General features: G+C 41.4%; 1 long non-coding RNA gene across 2 annotated transcripts in view; it reads right to left on the bottom strand.

Annotated features, from left to right (window-relative positions):
* The window catches only part of LOC144753567 (uncharacterized), a 40,381-nt gene that overhangs the window by 6,401 nt on the left and 14,975 nt on the right, over positions 1-19,005 (bottom strand). Inside the window, exons 2-3 of one of the 2 annotated variants that reach the window (XR_013594416.1) lie at positions 15,945-16,078; positions 4,049-4,110 (exon numbers count right to left, since the gene is read on the bottom strand). This is a non-coding gene — a long non-coding RNA (uncharacterized LOC144753567). Of the gene's footprint in view, positions 1-3,985; positions 4,111-15,944; positions 16,079-19,005 lie in introns of those variants that run through there. The other variant, XR_013594415.1, reaches the window with a different exon arrangement.

Raw genomic sequence — 19,005 nt, 5'->3', positions numbered from 1 at the left:
GATTTCCTCATGATAGAGAAGGGTGACTACAAAGGTAAGTGTTTTCTGTATTTAGAGAAACAATGGCTCATTTGGGAATACCACTAGATGATGAAAAGACGGAGTGCCCTACTAATTGTTTGACTTCTTAGACATAAAACTGGACTCAGTAGCTATGGAGTCACGCTTGCCTGCAGACAAGATTCAAGCATTACAGGGTTACTAGAATATACATTGTGAGAAATTGGGTTACTGGGTGAGGGGGGTGAAACCCAGTGGCGACCGGTAAATGTAGGAGGGACGGGGCAGACGGGACACACACACACAACCATTCATTCACACACGTGTGATCAGGGAAGGCAGCAGTCCCTACATCATCAAAGAGTGGGATGGGGTCAGTGAGACTGCTGACCTCACGCTACTCTGTGACAAAGTGTCACTGATTGACACTTGACCCAGGGTGCTTCAGGGCTTAAAACTGAAGCGCTCAGGTGTGAGGCAATGAGTGATGCTACCCCTCGTCCTTGAGGAGGAGGACCTCAAGGACCTTGGCTGAGGTGAGGTCATGCCCATAGGAGCTATGACATTCTTAGCCCAGCAAAGTTCAGCTCTGGCAACCAGGAGCCTCTGCATTTAGTGCATGTCTAGCTCCTGGCTGCTTGACTTGGTAATGAACAGTGTCTCTCAGGCTGACCTTTGCTAGGCAAGACATACACTGTTCGTAAGGGGCAAAAGGTGAGGGGGCATGGAAGCTGACGACACAACTGGTCCGGCATTTCCAGGAAGCAAAACACAATTGCAGGGATTTGAAGTGGACAGTGTTGGAGAGAGTAATGGGTGATGCCTATGCAATTGAGGATTTGCTAATCAGGAAAGAGGCTCACTGGATTTTCTCAGAAAAAGTAGATCAAAGGGGCCTGAATGACACTATTGAAAGGAATAGGGTGGGCAAATAAGGTCCCGCTCCCTAAGCATGGGCAATGGTGCCATCACTGGAATAACTGGTCATATATGTATATACACGCACCTTCTATATATATGCACTAAAAGCGTGAAGGTGAGGGCAGCTTTACCCTGGTGCTTACGCGGAGAGTTCAGATGAGAATTAGGCTCTTTGAGGGCCACCATGGACGAAAACGATATGGGGCTGTTTTATGTTCCTGCACCTATATCGGGTATGTACATGGTTTAGTGCAGCAATATGTTCCCTCCCCCCTTTTATTTATTGACTTATGGTAACTTTTGAAAAACGAATTCACGAAGTTGAGACATGGGAATTCAGAACTGTGTTTTGTGCTGATTAAGTCCCCTGTTGGGCGATTAGTAAACACTAATTGCCGTGTACGTGGCCGATCATAACTGTAAGATGGCGCCCGCGGACCTGATGTGTCTCTATTGGATTGGTGAAGCATCTACTGAACGCCCCCTTCCTTTAGAGGTGCCGGATTGGTTAACAACTGTTCTCCTTCCAGGTGAGAGGGAGGGCCTAACGATCACCTTCCGGTTCGGTCCCGGTACTACACACGGCGCATGAGTTTCTTCGGCATCCGTGGAGTCATTGAGCTTAGACCTCCGATACAGCGGTGAGTGGGGAGATGTTAGTCAAAGGGTAGCTGTGTGACTCTCTCTTTGCCTCCAGATACGCAAACGGAACATAGGGTCTTGTTATTAACAGTGGGCGAGCGTGATGCCATGTTTTAATTAATAGGGCTTTCGATGCATTGTGCATGGTTATGTTTTTCCCTCCCGGCAAAGCTCCCATATGCTGTCTAAAATCTTGTAGAGAGCATCGGAACACCATTTGGTAAATACAGGAAGTATGACTTAATGTTGTTAGTAGCAATACTTCCTAATGGTGAAATAATGCGTGTATGTATTCACAGGTACACTGCTGGTGGCTGCTTTTTTACTCTATGGGGAAAAGTTGTCAACCCCCCTAGTGAGTTGCTGGTAGGAGTCCATCTGGCAACCGTTTGGTAATTATGGCATGAAATATACATACTTCAAGAGAGATGTGGTACTGTCGATACGGAATAACAACTTGTGTGTGTTCTTTGTTTTCGGCACTATCTTTCTTTTATTTTGTTTGTCAACCACTACACATCTTTTCATAAACATACGTGAGGTGGAGATGTGTCCCCGAGCCCTAATGAAATTGCAATAAAATGTGAGAGGCAATGAAACATGTCGCTCGTTCCAATTAAAATGGTCTAAACATGCCGTTCTTTTTAATCTGAGTGTGGACACTGTTGAAAATAAAGTATGTATGAAATAAGTGAGCCTCAACTCATTTTAGCTTAGAAATCTATTTTTCTTCTTTTGCACTTTACGGGGTCCAGACGGTTGATGGATGATATGATCTACATGTTACTTTTCTTCACCTTTTTCTCACACAAATTTAAGACTTGGATAAAACTCTTACGTTCCGTTTTCTTTTCTTGTCATGAAAGTTACTGATGATGACAACGTGAGCAAACTGGTAAGGACCAACCAGTAGCTCTACGGATGGTGCTTATGGGAGGTACTTCCTGACTCCTCCCACCTTTTTTTCTTTGATAGATGTGATGTGTGGTTGGTTGACAAACTTAAACCTTTTTAGAAAAGGAAGGTGGGCACGCCTAATAATTGAGTGTCGCCTTATCTAGGAGTATACAAATACCCATTTTTGATGTAACAGTAAAAAGTTGCGGTGTTCTATGTAACCAGGTAATTTGTGTATGGGCTTTTGACTAAGACAAGAAGATGCAGTCTGCTATGTTGTAGCACTGAATGACAGAAGGTTCTCTCACAGCTGTGGCCCATGCAGGTGAGAGCGGTGGGGCCGGGTGGGGGGGATTTTGACAGATGACAGCAAGAGAAAATTAATTATTTATTTAATTTTCCATCGTGGTCATCTGTTGAATCCCAACCCTCCCAACCCGGCTACACCACTCTTACCAGCACGGGCCACTCCTGTTCTTTTAATTTGCCATAGCTGGGAAAATGGCAGCTTTTGCCTTTTATAGCAAATGCTTTTGGAGTTATGACTGGTAGAAATATAATTGGTACGGAGGATTTTGAATGTTGGACAAGAGAACAAGAAAGAGCAAAATATAAGAGGAAACTGATAACAGAATATATTTTGGTTGTGGTTCAGGTGAGACACACGTGTGTTTTGCATGTGAATTCTTTCCGTTCTGTTCAGCTTTTAGATTGGAGGTAATTGGCTCACGGGCCTCATGGGGGATTTCATAAAAAAGATTGTGTGTAGATTCAAAAGGTTGAGTTATAGCTATATTTAAGGAGCAGTAAAACAGATCAAATAGGGAAGGGCGCATGGGTATCAATGAGTAAAGCAAGGGGATGTGGAACATGTCAGGTGCAGGCAATGACAAAATGGTTGAAGAAAAAGAACATTACAAGGGAACCACTATATGTCCATGAGAATGGGAGTGGGGTTGTGGCTTGGAAAGTTCTGGGAGCTCGACAACGTTACTTAAGGAATGAAACTTACTTTGTAGCAAACTCTTTAGGATAGGTACAGCAATGTAGGAATTTCAGAAAGGGATAGATGAGAAAGAGTTAAAATGCCTGTGGAGGCAGAGGAGCAATTGCATGTGCTGATATGTGAGTTTAAAGCCACTTTTTATGTGTAAGAAATTGGGTTATTTATTGTTGGGGGTGGAAGCCCCACTCAGGTAACCACCATAATCCTTGTCTGAGTAAACTACAAAAGTCACTACATTAACCTGATTAATCCTCTGGTAGCTTGGCCAAACGAAGTCAGGCTTAACTTAGAGGACATGGGTAAAGTATTTTTACATAGAAATAAGAGAAAGGTCCCTATCTGGCCAGAAATTGCACAAAAGGATACAAAATAGGAACTCCCAAACCCAATGAAAACATAACCACGTGTTCAACAAATCACAATAATAAGAAAAATAAGATCAAACCAATTTAAAATAATGTATAGAAATTTGTACAATTTATTCAATACAAAGATACATTCTTTAAAAAAATATACAGTGCCGTTTTAAAACAATGTTAAAAATGTGTCAGTACACATAATGAGCAGATTAAAATTCCACACAGTTGTCGACGCAGCGTTTCGGTTTTATGATAGCACCTTCATCAGGACATCAGGAGAAGGTTCTAATTAAAGAGAAACATACAATTAAACACATTTACTAATTAATATTTTTTTAATAAAAAAACTTCAATCACTTTGATTTTTTAAAAACAATACAATTAGACAAATATCTAAACATTCGGGGCACAAATAAATAAATAAAGATCTAGATTCGATAATTAAGGATTCATGTTTAAGCAATATATATAAAGTCAGGAATGCTATAGAATATAATAAGAGTGACTTTAAATAATGAAATGACAGCGGAGAATTAATCTTCCAAAAGTAATTGGGTTGAAAGAGAACAACTAGCATTAAGACGAAATTTTCAAATCCTTTTCTCTAGAGCCTGACAATTTATGAATTCAGTTCTCGAAAAGGTCTACTTTGAGGAAAACAAACCCGCGCAAGTTTGAGCATCAGAGCATCCAGCCATGAGCTGCGTACCGGGCTTATTTTTAATAATAACAGGGTAAGTGAAAAACTCCCCCCTCTTTTTTGAATAAGGGACAAAGAAACAGGCGAGTTATATCTAAAACGGAGTTTCCCCTTCTCTTGTCACCCAGGGTACCTGCCCTCCACTTACAATAAATGGTGGCTCCCTCAACCTTATGTGATTACACAGATATTTTAAGGTAAATACGACTGCTAATAGCCATGTGTAAGCAGATACTTAGTATGATCTTTGTATTAACACTCTACACTTCTCTAAATTTAAAATAGTGCACGATCCACATGTGCCCAACTATCCAGTGAATTTGTACCAATCTTGAGGAAGTTGATTAAAATAGTGCACGATCCACATGTGCCCAACTATCCAGTGAATTTGTACCAATCTTGAGGAAGTTCATTTGTATAAACACAGGAAGAATCCTCAAATTGAACACCAAGGACTTAAATTAGTTTTCCTGTAAGGTATGCATCATTATAATTATTCATCGTGTAACGAATAGAGAACTCGATAAATAGTAGTACTCTTTAGTGGAAAATTTCTCTCCCTCCCTTGAACCCAAACCCATCATACCACTTGTTTAACAAACAAAAAAGAGGAAGTTATTTGTGCCCCGAATGTTTAGATATTGGTCTAATTGTATTGTTTTTAAAAAATCAAAGTGATTGATGTATTTTTTATAAAAAAATAATTAATTAGTAAATGTGTTTAATTGTATGTTTCTCTTTAATTAGAACCTTGTCCTGATGAAGGTGCTATCATAAAACCGAAAGGCTGCGTCGACAACTGTTTGGAATTTTAATCTGCTCATTATGTGTACTGACACATTTTTAACATTGTTTTAAAACGGCACTGTATATTTTTTTAAAGAATGTATCTTTGTATTGAATAAATTGTACATATTTTTATACATTATTTTAAATTGGTTTGATCTTAATTTTCTTATTATTGTGATTTGTTGAACATGTGGTTATGTTTTCATTGGGTTTGGGAGTTCCTGTTTTGTATCCTTTTGTGCAATTTCTGGCCAGATAGGGACCTTTCTCTTATTTCTATGTACCTCTCCTTGTCCCTGATTGAATTTATAAGGAGACCTCCCTGTTTTTTATATATAAAGTATTTTTACACCACACAAACAGTAATAACGTAAAAACACAACATAAGAAAAATCCCAGACCAATTTATAGAAAAAGAGTAAATTCTAATAAATAAAATAACACTAAAACTAATTAAATCCAATCAATAGAACTAAAGTTATATTTTGTTTACGTTTTAGTGTAAAATAGCACCTGAAGGACCAAAGCACCAACTGATTTTCTCAGCCATAGAACGAGGTGATGGTTAGGCTGTTTAGGATGGCAGGAAAATCTCCAAGCATAAAAAGTTAGATTTCCAGTCTGATGAGGTCATCATCATTGATGGTAAGCCTGCCACCATGTAGCCACATAAAGATGTTTTCCTTTGGACGTAGACAGCTTTTTGAAAGTTGAAAACATCCAGCAGAGGAAGTTGCAGGCTGTAGCTGAAGAAGGCTTCACGAGGCAGGATACCATCACTAAGAGGTCCAGCTGAACATGGTTTGCTGGTGTGGAGAAGAACATAGGGAGAGCTACAGTAAATTCAGACCGACCGGCAATGCACCTTCGATGGATCAGCTGGCAGGTGGGTCCAGGTCTTCTGTCGGTTCTTCTGCCACTTTTCGGTGAAATTTCTTCCATGTTCGAGCTTTTAGAGTTAGGGAGCAGCAGCACTTCTAACATCACTTACAAAGGTCCAGGACCTGGGTGTCACCATTTGTGGGTGTTAGGACACACTCTAGACTAGGCCAGGTGCAGGGTTCAAAGTCTCTGGAGCTTGTGTAGCTCATAAAGGATGCCATCCAACTAGCCCTTGGAGTCACTTCTGCTAGTTCTTGTTTCAAGGAGATGGACCCAGTTCTATTTCAGGCAGCAAGGCAGGCCTTCAGGCAGCTGGGCAGTACTTTGGTAGAATCAGGGCAGTACTCTGTGGGTCCTGGCAGTCTTTCTGAAGTCTTCCAGATGCCCAGGAGTGTACTGAAGAAGTGTTCTCAGGCTACAATATGTATACCTAGCTTCAGCCTTTGTAGTGGGGGAGACATACTGGGCTACCCCCATATCCGGTTCTGGAAGTTTCTTCCCTTCCCCAATCAAGGCTCCAAGATGTATGGGTGACAAAAAACTAGCATCAATTTCCTTTGTATTTGCTGCAGGAAAGCCCCTTTGAAATGTAAGTGGGGCAGGGAACAGGTCTGCCCCCAGTAATCCTGGCAGGATGGCCTACCCTTCTTACACCCTAAACCCTTTGTTTTACTGTCTGGTCAGAATACACAAACCCCAACAGCAAAGCCCCCATAAAAATCTTTGGGTCTTTTACTTATGTTTATATATATTTTTTCAAGTATGAATCTGTTCATAATTGGAGTAATTGGTTTTATTTCCTATTTTTTCCATATTCACCGATTTTTCTTTTTCATTTTTTTACATTAATCCAATCGAGGGACCAAAATCCACTTTTACAGTCCATCATCTGAATTACTAGTGAGCTACTATGACTATTGTTATGAAATTTTTCAGAAACTTTATATTTTGTTTTTCACGTCTTGTCCTTTATTCACTGCTTTCAGAATTGTGGACACATATTCCAATTCCCATGACCTGTAGTACTTGTATGTCACATGCAAGTTACATACGGACACGAGTATATGACATAATGCGGAAACATCCTAAAAAGAATGCATTTGTCGTGTTTCTTTCTTCTATTACAGGGCAGTTTGGAGGTATTGTGTAGAAATATACCCCCAGATTCATCAAGAACACATTTTGCTAATCCTTAATAGCAAAAAATACCGAATCGCTATTAAGGAATAGCAAAATACTATGCATCAAGAAATCACTAAAAAAAAGCGATTTCTAATAATTCCTTACTTGCGACTCGCAAATTGCGAGTCGCAATTAAGGAATATCTCTCCATTCATTCTTATGGGCCTAGAGGCCCATAGGAATGAATGGGAAGACAATCTCAATTTGCTAATCGCAATTAGCGATTTTGCAAATTGAGATTGCGATTTCAAGGGTGCAGGGGTGTCCAAAGGACAACCTGTTTCACCCCTGAAATGATGTGTGCACATATGTTGCGCACACACATGCCCTTAGGGCATGTGTGTGCACAACATGAAACTTTGAAAAATGCACTTTAGTGCATTTTTCAAAGTGTATGCAAATTACCATGAAGTTGTACTTCATGGTAATTTATGTGCCCTAATAGCGAATTCACAATTTTTTTCACTTTCATGCATTGCATTTAAGGAATCTCAATTTGAGATTCCTTAAATGCAAAGAATCGCAATTTAGCGAATTCTTAATTAGCGATTTTTGCATTTGGGATGATGCATCCCAAATGCAAAAATACCGCTCGCAAAGGGCCAGATTCTCAGAATCTGGCCCTTTGCGAGCGAATTTTTGTTTGATGAATCTGGCTGTTAGGGACTAAACTCTATTGTGTTCTCAACTCTGTAGTGTATTGTCCCCACCACACAAACATTTAATAATCAACCACATAGGTATTTATTTATTTATTTTGAAAGTTTTATAGAGCGCGAACAAGACCCAGAGGGGTATCAGAGTGCTGTAAAGCGTTGTAGTAAGCAATTATACAGAACATGAAGGTATAACATTAGTATTGTTGCAATTTAGCGCTAGGAGGAGAGGAAAAAAAAGAAACACATCTTACAATCAACAGTTGATGCGGTTAAAGGGGCTGTGTAAAATTAGAACAAAAAGAAGAGAAAAAATATGTCATAGAACATCAGTGAAAAATATTTCAAGATTTTGGATACCAGAAGGCACTAACATAATCAGGTCGCGAAAGTTTGTTAATTAGTAGCCTTTTAACCAGTTATTTAATGGAAGTAGTGAAATGATTTGATCTGATCTCTGTTGGTAAGAAGTTCCAAATTCTTGGAGAAAGACCAGAGAACGCACTGTTGTATGATCTTTCCTTTTTGAATCTTGCAGGTTTCAGGAGAAAGGTGGACGTACTTCTGAGGTTCCTGTTAGAGCATGATGGTTCAAGTTTATTAGCTAGATAGTATGGTGTATTGTAATGTATGGCTTTATGAATCAGACAGGCTATCTTGAGTCAGATTCTTGCTTCAATGGATAGCCAGTTTAGCTGAAAAAAGTCGGGTGAAATGTGATCAAATTTCCTAGAAACCGTTAAAAGCCTAGCTGATGCATTCAATGCGGCTCTGAGAGGAGCCAAGCTCACTTTGGGAAGTCCTGCGAGGGTCACCAGCCCGTATTCCAATCGTGGGATAATCATGGATTGAACAGCCTGTCTGAGATCTTCGGGGGGGGGGGAGGAATGGTTTGATTTTCTTCAGTGTGTTGAGTTGGAAATTGGCTCCTCTAGTAGTCACACTGATTTGTGCCTGCATGTTTAGGTGTTTATCCAAGGTGATGCCTAAAGATTTGGCAGAGTCTACAATGTGAGGAGTGCAGTTCAGAGCAGTTAGGTGTTTAATCCAGTCTAGGGTAGGAGCTGAGTGATTAGGTGTGGTGATCAGCAGAAATTCTGTTTTGAGAGTATTTAGTAGGAGATGATTCTGAGCTAGCCATTGTTGAGTTTGAGCAAGTGCAGTGTTTAACAATGTTATGTCCTCTTGCGAGGAGATCTTCATGTACAGTTGCATGTCATCTGCATACATGTGGTATTGGTTGTTGGCTCTATTCAAAATGACCGCAGGAGGTTCCAGAAATAGATTGAAAAGCATGGGCGAGAGCGTAGAACCTTGAGGGACTCCAATAAGGACAGGGGTAGTAGAAGCGAGGGCATGATTAACTTTGCTCCTTTGTGTGCCTTTGTGCAGGAAGAAGGAAAACCAGTTTAGGACCGGGCCCGACAAACCCATCCTATGTTGTAGGAGATCAATCAAGTTTTTGTGTTTGATGGTATCGAAGGCTGAGGACAGGTCTAGAAGGATCAAGAGACAAGGGATATTTTGGTCGAGGGCTCTTACGGCGTCATCAACAGTGTGAGTTATTGCCTTTTCGGTGCTGTAACACCAGTAACACTGGTATAGTAACATATAGTAACTACTCGTCTTCATGCTAGGTGCTTGTCTATCTACCACTGAGATAGTCTGACGGAATCTATCTGTGTGTCTTGTCTGTCTATTTATTCGTTAATAAAATGTTTTGTTAAGTCTCTTTTCTGAAATGGAGATTTTATAGTTTTACCTCACTTAGTAGTTTCTAACTATCACATGTACAAGTTGAGACCTTTCATTCTTCTATATCATCAATAGACCATTAACCTTAAGACTACTCTTCAGTCTGACTACGACATTAGAGTTTTCAATTAATATTTTCCTTGACAAGTTGGTTATTTACTATATGATTAGTGTGTGACTACAGAGGAGATGCCCCTATGCTGAACCATGAAGCCTGATTGTTTCCCAAAGTTGGGTAAGTGGCCATGAGTATGGGTGTGATTATGCTTGCCTGCTGTATGTAAACATACTTTACTTTATTTTACAGTACCATCTTTCACACAAGGATCCATCACCCCCTCTAGAAGTTTGCAGTATTCATTTCTGGGAGGAGTATTAAGAATACATGTATGCTTTCATGTGGCAACACAATCGGTTGTGAGCATATTTGTCAATAAAAGAAACACCTTTTTTATTTTTTCTAATTAGTTTTTCTAAGTGAAGATTTTGTTCCCTTTTGAAAGATAATGTGGTTCTGTCTGTCCCTACATATTATTGTATTAAATAAGAATGAATAGGTATAAGAGCTTTGGCTTTCTTTTTGTGCATGGAATGCATGTAAAATATAAGTAGGGAGTTGTTTGGCCCAGATGAAGACATTTGACCAGCTTTGGCATTTTTGTTAGGTCGAAACATGTTGTTATTTTAAAGTGGTTAGGTGAAACATTATCATCTACATTTATACCAAATTATTATTTGTAACCTATACCAGAGGTACCCATTAATAACGCATTTTCTTTGGGTATACCCATAGGAATTTGTAACTCATGATCTGGACCTTTGAATTTTGTAAAAAAATACCTAAGACCTCCCAATATTGTTTGGTTGAGTCCACTGGAGTGGTACTGCTCTGTTCCAGTGCGAGAGGTCACCTACGATGAAGCATGCCTTGATAAGTTATGGGTGAGGTGACCTGTAGGTCAAGAACATATTTTATATTGAAGAATAGCACACAATTTATTTATCTCTTCCAGCAATTAAGTACCTTACGTGTTAGGATTTTATAATCAGGAGGATGTACTTGGGTCTTTTTGCCTCTTAAATTTCCCTTGGTGATTATATATTAAAATATGACCTTATTATTATTAAAGAGTATTCTAAAATATAATTCATTTGAGCTCAAAGATAATATTTCTACCTATTTACTATCAAAAAAGCTAATAAGATAACTTTATTTTATTCAATGGGAGAGATAGGACTTGCAATAGTGAAAGACGAATTTAGGAGTATTCACTACCAGGACATGTAAATCTTAAAACGTACTTACTATTTTTTAAATTCAATGCACCCTGCTCTACAGGCCTTTAGGGTCTACCTTAGGCATGACTTATATGTATTAGAAAGGAAGGTGTAGGATTGGCAGAAGGTTTCTTTTGCCAGGTCGAAATGGCAGTTTAAAAACTGTGCTTCAGGCTGCAGTGGTTGGCCTGAAATAAGTTTTAAAGTGTTCCTTCATTGGGTGACCCAATGAGTGCTGCAGGCCCATGAGAAGTATTTAAATTACATGCCCTGGGTACATATATCACCACTTTTCTAGGGACTTACAAATGGACTAAAGGTGTCAATTAGGTGTAGGCCAATTTTGTTCTGGATTTACAAGTAGATTAAACGTGCCAATAAGGTGCACACCGATTTTACCAAGTTTAAGGGAAAGAGCCCACGCAACTGCTTAGCAGTTGGAAAGTGCATGGAGTCCTAATGGCAACAAAATCAAATTCCAAAACCAAAGGGGTGAAGACAAAACGTTTTTGGGATGGACCCTGCAGAGAATGGCTTTTTTCACTCAACAGGTGGACAATAGTTGGGAGACCATAAGGAGGAGATATGGATAAATGTACACTCCAGAATTAACTGATCTGGAGTGCAAGTGGAATAGCTACCATAAGGAATACAACTGGGATTGGACGGGGACAAGGCTTCAATGAGTTGGTTTGCGAAAGGCGGGATAGGATGAAATTGGCGTAGTATTCTCACAAATAATATAAAGGAATTTCAGGACAGACTATGAGTAGTGGCCAAAGGTTAGATTTGGTGGACTCAATTGCTTCCAAAACGGTTTTACAGGGGTCAAAAACCTGGTGGCAATTAATAGATCCAGGAGGAAAATAAACAGGGAGATTTTGAGGTTTTGCAGGGCCCATGGATTTTAAGGTTTAAGGTGCCCAGAAATAGTGTATGAAAAGCAGGAGTTGTTTTAGAAGGATGGGGTGTACCTTAGGAATACACAATACTTAAGGGGATTGAGGAGGATTTTAGACTCTGAAATAAGACAAATAAACAGCTCTGGTTGATGTGGTAGGGGACTGAAGCACCACCTAGAGTGAGGGGTACTTTTGGTGGCAATAAGAAGAACATCCTGGACAAGATTTCGGGTATCAGGGTCGAAGGAAAGGTTAAGAGGCCTGGAGTGAACAAAAGGATGGGAGGCTTGGTTCAAGGATGAGCAATCCTGTCAATTCGCAAAAGCAAAGAGGGCTAGGAGAAATGCCAGAAAAGCCTTAGGGAGGCATAATGAGGGTTATGGGACATACGAGGTGAAACTGGTCAATTTAAAGGGGGCATGAATTCTTTAAGGGAGTAGGGATGTGTTAGTATATCATTGTTTAGTTCAATGTTTCTGACATTCGTAGTTGCTAAGGTAGAGGTCTTCAAACTTTTTTACTCTGAGCCCCCCCGCCCCCCCCCAAGCAAAATGTTTTGAGGTAGGGCCCCCCTCCAAAACTTTATGGTAAGGATTGGTGGGGCGGGAGGGACATGGCTGCGTGCAGGGAACAGGGCTTATGAGATGGTTTCAGGAATACTTTTTGTATAGCACCAAACATCAAACAAAAACAGATATCCCAAACAAACTGCTCCCCATAATTGGGGTGTTGTGAGCCCTTCACACTCTTTGACCCCAATGCAACAATACCTGCTGCACTAATGATAACTGCAGTCCTGAGTAGCAGGCTATCTCCCCTGCCTCTTTTACTTCTTCCCCACCATGATGGATCATCACCTCTGTCCTAATGCTTAAAAGGACAATACACTCTGATGCCCCTTTTTTTTAAGGTAAACAGTCATAATTGTGATGCAGTGGGCCCCCCCAAATTCCTTGGGCCCAGTCCTGCTGCACCTGATAACCAGCAGTGGCCACTTACACACTTGGCAGCAGTACCAGCTTCACTAATGCATGTCCCTTTTAAAAAGACAAAAACACTTATATTATCCCCTTCTTTAGGTTATCTCTCTGATGATACAGTCTCTGGCCATTTGTAAACATAAAAATGAGTCCGCATACAGTGCTCCCTATTCTGGGCCTTCTCTTTGACAATATCTATGAATCTCGCTCCTTTCCTCTGTCTCCTAGACCATTTCTGTGAGGTCCCAAGGATCAGGAGGATTAGGGTTCTGCATCTGAATGCAACCTTGCTGGCCTTCTACTTGCCACCCCATGGACTCAGCTTCCACAAAAAAACTTCCCCTGAATGTTTAATTCTGATTTTGAGAAGCCTGTGCCTGAAATCGAAGTGTGTGGTGCTAGTGCAGAAAGTTAAAAAAGAAACCGGCCTTCTTACCAGCCATTAATTGATTGAGTCACTTAAAGCCAGGGCCACTGAAATTATGAGTTTCTGCAGCAGCATCATTTCCCACATAATTATCAGTTTACTGCATTTGCTACATAATCTGGAGATTTCAACAACAAAAAACTTGATTTGAGCTCAAACGGAAAAAAAGTTACTTAAAGCATGACAAAGTGTTCCGAAGCAGTGGAAGGCCCTTTGCAAAGATTGACTGGTAATGTTGTAGTTGCTTACTGCTGTATTTGGGTATTAAACTGGTATGAGGTGAAATATTTCCCCTGACAGCGTTACCGTGAGTTAAAATGACAAAATAATGAAGTAATGCTAAGCACAAAATGTGGTGCATTTTGCCGCATAATTTACCTTTTCTTGCTGCATAATTTAGTTAAACCTGCCGCATAATTTTGTCCTCTTCTGCTGAATAATTCGTCTTTGCTTGCTGCAGAATTTAGTCAAGCATGCTGCATAATTTGGCCTTCTCCTGACGCATAATTCCAATGGCCCCGTTTATAGTGCTATGAGGTCCCAGCCTGTGGCAGAAAGAACTGTGAATATGTAAGTCATTATTTTAAAACAGTATTTACATACTCTAAGCTAGGCTGCAGCAAAAGGATGCAGTGATTGAGATAAAACAAGTTCTTACAAAATATACGTTTTAGTAATAAGTAATCAAACTGTATCTAATGCAGACATTTTTGTAAGTGTTTTCACTATTCCGGAACCCAGCTGATAGCTCCTTTACATTACATCTTAAAAAGAATAGATCTTTGCCACCATAACGCTTTAAGCAGAAACAATGGAATTATGCTGCATATTTTGTAATAGCATTACAAAACTATTTTGCTATTTTTACACTTGTTAGGATTGTCCTGGCCGTTATTGCCCTTCATAAGTACCACATTAACACCCCCATATAGCAATAAGCAACATAAAGGTGACCAGTCAACCTTTAGAATGGGCCTTCCACTGTGAGGTAACGTGTTGCTGCATTTTTTAATCTGCAAATCATGCAGCAGACGATGGATTATGTGGCAAATGCGGGAAAACCATAACTATGCGCTGTGAGTGCAGGGTGAGCGTGAAAGTGTAGGGTGAGAATGAGGAGTGAGATGTCTGAATGCAGGGTGAATTCCCAGACACTTGAAGTTAATCAGCATGTTATTGACGGGGCGTAGGGTTTCAGATATAAGTTAAACAATTGCTATTATGGAATTAATCAGGGAATCAAGGGTGAAATAAGTAATGTGCTGATCCTGCAACAAACTTCCAGTCTTATGATTAGGGTTACCAGCTCTTTATTTTGATGTTGCAGACGGTACAAAAATAAACAGTCACCTAAAGCCCTATTTTCAGAACTTATCTGCGTGTACTTCAAAAAGCAAATAAAAAGCACTTTTAAATGTTTTCTAGGGCTGCCGGAATGATTCATGACTGAAAATAAAAGGAACAGACAGAAAGTCACATTACAAATGAATACATACTTTTTTTCTTTAAGACCCTATTTAGTGTTAAAGCAAGGTCTTTGCAGACTCTTTAAACATACATGGCTTGCCTTTTTTCCATTGGCAACCCTTTTTTGTATTCCTTTTCATGAAATGCATTTTCACACTTCAGCAGTAAATTTAAAATATAAATGTAAGGAATAGGCAGAGTTGGGGCCCAGGGGTACTGGAAAAAGAAAAAAAAACTAAGCTTCTAACCAGTTTCCGAAGGTATACAAATGGTCTTTAAAGACCTGTGAAATACTCGGCTGTGCTGGAGTCTTAATAAGATTTCAGACACTGCCCAGCTGAGCCCCCAGCAGCACACCCACTACCTTCTGGCCCCAAGGCACTCCTAAATGAAGACAGCCTGGAAATGCAGCAAATAAACATCACTGCACTTCCAGGCGTCTTCATTTACAAGTGCTTGCAGAGGCCTTTGTGCCCCCCCTGGGAACCCATCCACGCCACCCCAGGGGGGCACGCCCCAAAGTTTGAAGAACTGTGTGCTAAGGTTTCAGATTGCCATGTGTGAAATTTTCATAGTTTCTTTGTAATTATGAGTGACATTTCAATGACTATGAGAGACACTTTCTCACAAGCAAAATCAAGCAATGAAGACAATGGAAATAGATAAATATTAGAAATTGCACCAAATTCAGCAACAAGAAACTCTTAGACTGTCAGCCCTCAAAGTGGCACTGCTGCCTGCTGCTCTCTGTGATCAATCACTCTCCGGGGAGCCAGGCATCACAGAGGAGGGGGCTGGGGCCCAGGAGTAGCAGCAGGCAGCAGAGTAACAGGACTTGGCTAAACCTCGCACACTCTTGCTTCAGCAGCCGCTTCCTCCCTTCTCCTCCTCCCACTTTATATTGTGTGTGAGGGCTGCTAAACAACAACAGTTTACACTGTCTACTTCTCCTGCTCTGCCTCTGGCAGCAATCCCCCCCTCTTTCTCTTTCTTCCTCTTATTCCCTCTATATATGTCTCTCTCTTCCTCACTTGTGGAAAACCGTGACATCAAGAAACTGCTCTTACCCTCCCATACCTCTCCTTTCCTTCATTTGTTTACCTGTGCAATGGCACACATCTTTATTCATTGGCCCTCCAGTTCGAATGCAAACTGAACCAGGAATAACAGTTCACCTTGGAGCTCAGGTCGTCTTCTGTCATTGTCAATGCAGGTACAAAATAGAACCTAATATACTAATGGGGAAAAAGAAAATAACATTTCATTAAATTTGAAAAAACAAAACAGAATGGACATTCACAAATGCAATGCTGACAACATTACTATATTCTGCAAAAGATCTCAGTGCAACTATACTGTGACACAGAGCACCTTCCTATATCAGGAAAAACATTACATCGACACAAACAGGATAAAGACCATTGCCACCTGGATGAAAGATAGCTACCTCAAGCTCAACTCGGACAAGACCCGAGTACCCATTCTGGGACTCACCCCTACAGTGTGGGTTGACTCCTGGTGGCCCACCACAATGGTAACGCCCCCACCCTAACAGACCATGCATGCAACCTCGGCACCATAATGGACTCCTCACTCACAATGAACCACCAGATCAACACATACAGAAGAATGCAGGCAGCCATGTCTGAAAAACTGAGACTCTGATTATTTCCCTAGAACTGTGAAGTTAAACCCGGTCTGTGTCACATGAATGTTTGGCAAGATATGAGAATGAGCAGGCCTATATCCTAAGCATGGGGCATTGATCAAACAGTCATAATAGTGTACTTGTATTTGAACTAATTCTTGTCCGAGAGTCCCCATAAGTAAATGTCCTGCATGAATGACTGGAGACTACATCTGTTGTGAAATAGCGCTGTAGTAGGGCCGGGCTCACCAACCCAAATCAGGACATTGATTGGGAGCAGGTAGTATATGCATCAGTTAAAGCCCACAACCATTTAAAGAACCTTGTAACTGAGCCCCACTACTCTGTGTGTTATTATGTATTGTAGTATTATTAAAGTACCTCTCTTGATACCACGAAAACACTGGCTGGAGAGAATCTTGTTGTGGTTGATTATTAAGTTCTGAGTGCTGGGGTTCTACATTACCTTCATGAGAAGTCTTTGACTTCTCTCCTGCACTACCTCGAAGTCAGGGGCAAAAAGGTTTGTACTTGGCTGGTTTGCAGAGCCATAGTAGGGCAATCCCAGAACACCAGTGGAAAACTAGCTCAGCCCCAAATGTTGTGGCCCAGTAGCCCTCCTGTGCCTTGTAGCTCCATGAATGAAATCTGACAACTCCTTGCAATGACTCATGTTTGTGCCTTTAAAGGATACATATATGCCATTGGAGTTGATCATTTTATTTATCATAACAAATTGTGGAAAATGACTAAAATCGGTATACATAAGCGGCGTTCATTTATGTTCACCATAGCCACTGTTGTGCGTAAAGTGAAAATCATGAAACATTGGCCACACCATCTTTTCCCTTTTTAGGCCCCTTCGTGCACGTAAGTGGCAGCCATTTTGAAAACCATGGTCTCCCTGCCCAGCGCCGCTAGCTATCGCGTCTCTCCCTCTGACCTCGCAAGCATCCCCCGCGCGCTGATAGCCCCCACTCTCTCATACCTGAACCATAAAACTCCCCTTCGGCGCAACTCTGCCTCGGAAATGCATTCCGCTCCCGGCCAACACCTCCCCATCCTTTGATGAACCCCCTTTCCTCTGTGCCCAATCTTCCTGCCCGTTCCCAGGGCGCCACCTGGCCCTGCGGATACCATTTATTGCCCCCCTTACAGTAAGCAGCTGCCCCGATTCAAAGGATCTCTGACTGATCAAAGCTCCCCCCACTCCATGAGATCCGATCAGACACACATTCCGGGAATCGACGGAATGTCCTGGTGTGCGATAGTCATCACCTACTGTGACCGGGGTGGGGACTTCTACTGTAAATGTGTGTGGGAACAGGCCCAAAGTGAGGATTCCGAGAATGTCTTTCCGTACATCAAAGTATTGACAAGAATGTGTTTCATGTAATAAAGCAATAAACCTGTGTATAAGAGGCCAGGCCTCAAGGATGCGTTTAGAGCACCTCGAGAAGATACCCTGTTGTCTGATTTGACGTGTTCTGCTCCGTCGGAATAAACTCCTGTTTCCTGCCTTCCAGTCTCCAGCGCCTGCCTCTTTATTTGGTAACCGTGAGAGGCGGCTAACGCCGGGCAAACCTTGAAAAGGGGTAATCAACCTGATCTGCCTGAACCCTTTTTCTACAATTGGCGTCCCAAACGTGGGGCCCATCAGTGACACGTGGATCCAGTGGGAGAGGTCCCAACGACAGAGTGAACGACTGCAACGATCGGGAAGTGCACCTGCCCGATAGACCCTCGTCTGGCAGCCGATCATCCGAACTTCACCGGTACCGAGCAGACCTCTCTCGAGTGATCTACGGTCCTGACTGGGAACCATCAGGAGTGCCACAGCAATTACGGAGAATAGAGGACGATCAGGCGCTGGAAGCGGAAGACGAGAAACTGTCCATGCGGTACGGGTAAGGTCGTGTAACACGACGAATTGCGAATTGATTGTTTTATTTATTTATTTATTTAAGTAGCTTATACAGCGCACAGCTACCCCAGGAGGGGTGTCCCGGCGCTAAAACAGAAACTCAAGAATAAAGAGGAGGAACAGGAGGATTGTAGGACTAGAATCATGATCTGGAGAACAGCCACGTTTTTAATTTACTACGGAAGAGGGATTCAGACGGGCAGAACCTGAGGTCAAGTGGGAGGCAGTTCCATAGTTTAGCAGTCATCACGCTAAACCCTCTGCCGCCCATTCTGGATCGTCGAAAGCGTGGTACAATCAAGAGACGTAAATTATTAGATCTCAATGTTCTAACTGATTGAGATATTACCACTCGCTTTTTCAGGTATCCAGGCCCAAGGCCGTTGATAGCACGAAAGGCGAGGGTGAGAATCTTGAATTGAATGCGGCTTGCAATGGGGAGCCAGTGTAGCTCTTTGCAATAAAAAGCAACCGACTGACGGTAGGGGATATTTCCAATCAGTCTAGCTGCCGCATTCTGCACGATCTGAAGACGATCGATCAAGTATTGAGGGGCACCGGCGTATAAGCTGTTGGCGTAGTCTAAATGA

The sequence above is a fragment of the Lissotriton helveticus genome, chromosome 5_1 (assembly GCF_964261635.1).
Source record: "Lissotriton helveticus chromosome 5_1, aLisHel1.1, whole genome shotgun sequence".
Taxonomy (NCBI): domain Eukaryota; kingdom Metazoa; phylum Chordata; class Amphibia; order Caudata; family Salamandridae; genus Lissotriton; species Lissotriton helveticus.
The sequence above is the reverse complement of the archived record's forward strand: the minus strand, read 5'-3'. Positions and strand labels throughout refer to the sequence as shown.